Raw genomic sequence first — 2,814 nt, forward strand, 5'->3', positions numbered from 1 at the left:
CGATGTGATTGGTGCAGCTCGGCTACAGGGGTATAGTTATTTAGCATCTTTACTTGATGCCAGAGTAACTTGCTGAGCAAATTCAAATTGTGCTCTTGTGATTACTCTGGATTTCCAGGTTACCCTCCTCCTGTAGCTGTCCACTTTCTGACCTTAAGAGCCTTAACTATTAGTACCATTTTCTCTCCATCTCTGAAACGCTTCACCGATATTGTTTCATTGCATTCATTGTCAGACTCTTTTCAGTCTTTTTTTTTGTTGAGAAGTCTCTCTTCCTTTTTTGGGTTGCTCTGCAGTGTAGACAGTTGCCAGTGCTGGAATAGCATCTTTTTCAAGGATTTCCCACCATTGAACCAGGCTCTCAGATCACTTGAATTACACTATAATGAAAGGGTATTATGGAATTTTTGTCCAATGATGCCAAAACAAAAATAAATAGGCAAAGACAATCTTTCAGGAAGTTTTGCAGAGGGATATTTGTGTTCAAAGAGGTACTTGTTGTGTATGACTAAAATGAGCAGCAAATCAGGTAATATTTTAACCCTGTGTGCTATACACACTGCATATGGCTGATTGGAGTCATCCTCATCTCAGTCGGCCCGTTTTGCCCCCAGCATGTTTTTTTCAGATCCCCTACGATCCATAGCGTGACCCCTGAGCTGACCTGTTTTGAGCAACATCTCCCCAATGTAACTGTCCTTGACAATGAAATGGGGCAAAGTCCTGGCCTGGCCTGGCCTCTCCACTCGGGGCCTTTTAGCCCGGCCTTGTGACCAGGAAAAGAGGGCCACAGGCACACAGAGAAGGCCTTGTCTGCCTCTCATATCAAACTCCCTGACCCCCCACAGTCACCTTTAACCTCCCCGAAAAACTCACCCTGAATCAGTACAGCCCCTCGTCCGCTGAGAATGACAGCTGAGTTGACAGCAGCAATATGCTTTGAAGTGTCAAGTCAAGTCCCTCCATTGTCTCTGTGAGTAGGGCGCCGAGCCGCTCAAGTGCACAATAGTGCAGTGGTGTGTGCGTGTCGTTGTTCACATTCTTGACAGTGTGAGGGTTGCTTCATGTGTACATTTAAACTTGTCCATGTGGGCAGACACGAAGGAGCTGAGTTTGCCTTTTCCTTTTAGAGCCTCTGTATATATTATCCTTTTGTCCAGGCCAAGCTGTTCTGCATTTCTAATGTGAGAAAAGCCTCGACAAGCCTCTTTCAGAACGACGACGACAAAAAAACACCACCCGGTACAACAGTTTCTCTCGCTAATCCTCTGATTTCTAAACCTTGGCAGAGACTGAAACTGTTTTGTTTTGATGGTTTGAGAGGAGATAAGTAATTAGTGATTAGCTTGACAGTTTTCACCATTCATTTGAGTGAGGTCTTCTTTGGTAATTAGAGCTTAAGGGAATTTTTTTTTTGCCCTGTGTTTATTGAAGGAGAGATGAGACTACTTTTGCCCAGAGGTCTGACTGTAACTCAGACCGTAATACCTTGCCAGAGGGGCTTCACTCAGGGAGGTCCTGGGCGTATGTTGGGAGCTGTCCACTTGTTAGAGTGTAAAACCTGGAAGGGACAGCCTTTAACTAAACCCACAACAACATCCAGCCGAGATTTATAGTCTGATAGCTGCACCACAAAAATGTCCTCTAGCAGCTTTTGGCTGGTATTGTTTAATCATTTACACCTTATCAGTTATCAGTCCCCAACATTTTTTTTTTTAATTCATAATAAATTGGTAAATTGCAATTGTATGCGTTATTAAAAAAAATACATAGAGATGAAATTATGAGATTATTGTGATTTTGCTTTATGCGTGCTGCAAAATAAATTATTCCATTAACAAGTAGAATTTTATGTAATCCATAGAATCTGCTAGTATTACACACAAAAATCTGCCAATGGGATAAGCAAAACAATTATTACATCATGTTACTGTACACATTAGTCTTTCAAAAACAAAGCCATGTAGTTTTCTCTATATAGTCTTTCATTTTGGGAATTTTTTTTCACTTTGGTGGGTGATGGGAAGATTGATACCACTGATATCTGAGAGATATCTCTCAACTTCCAGGAAGAAAGCCAAGTGCATTTCCCCAAACTATTCTTTTAAAACATGTTTGGAATATTACTGAAATATACCTAGATCTAGATGAAAAATAGATTTAATATCTTACTTACTAAAAATAAAAAAAAAAGATCACTTACCTTGAAACAAGGAAATTTGTTTATCTTCCTAAATTAACACACAGGAGGGCAAAATTCAGGTGGAAACAAATGCTTAAAAGTAGAGGTATAGGTTTTGAGTTGAGTTTTAAATGAGCATAGAGAAAGGGCTGATCTAAGAGAGAGGGAGATTGTTTAGATTAGATTAGTATTTAATGAAACCGATATTTGGAACTGATTTGCATTTACAGTAAAAAATTAAGAATTTGGGATGTTACAAACACCAACACAAAACTTTGTTTAGATGCTTTATGCAATCATTTAATACAATTTAAACTTTCAACATAATACACAGTGACAGACCGTGATGTGGGCGGGACATTGAGTCAGACTCAGTGGCGAGTGAAACCGATTCAGAGGGACAGACACAGAGCTGTGGTGGAGCCAAAGTGGCACCCTTTTCAATTAATTAACTTTATCGGTTATCAGGCAGATAAAACGCTGATGCAGATAATCAACAGATTGCCTAAAAACGGGCACATATTCAGTCTATCCCAAATTCTAACACGCTACACTGTTAGAATTCAGGATAGACTAGCTCTGGAGGGAACTACTAGAACTGTTGGGTCCTTGTAAATTCTGGAGTGGGGTCT

General features: G+C 40.2%; 1 protein-coding gene across 1 annotated transcript in view; it reads left to right on the forward strand.

The window, feature by feature from the left end:
- LOC116673340 (histone-lysine N-methyltransferase 2D) overlaps positions 1–2,814 on the forward strand; it is a 59,868-nt gene that overhangs the window by 16,394 nt on the left and 40,660 nt on the right. The window lies entirely within an intron of this gene.

The sequence above is a fragment of the Etheostoma spectabile genome, chromosome 23 (assembly GCF_008692095.1).
Source record: "Etheostoma spectabile isolate EspeVRDwgs_2016 chromosome 23, UIUC_Espe_1.0, whole genome shotgun sequence".
NCBI classification, from domain to species: domain Eukaryota; kingdom Metazoa; phylum Chordata; class Actinopteri; order Perciformes; family Percidae; genus Etheostoma; species Etheostoma spectabile.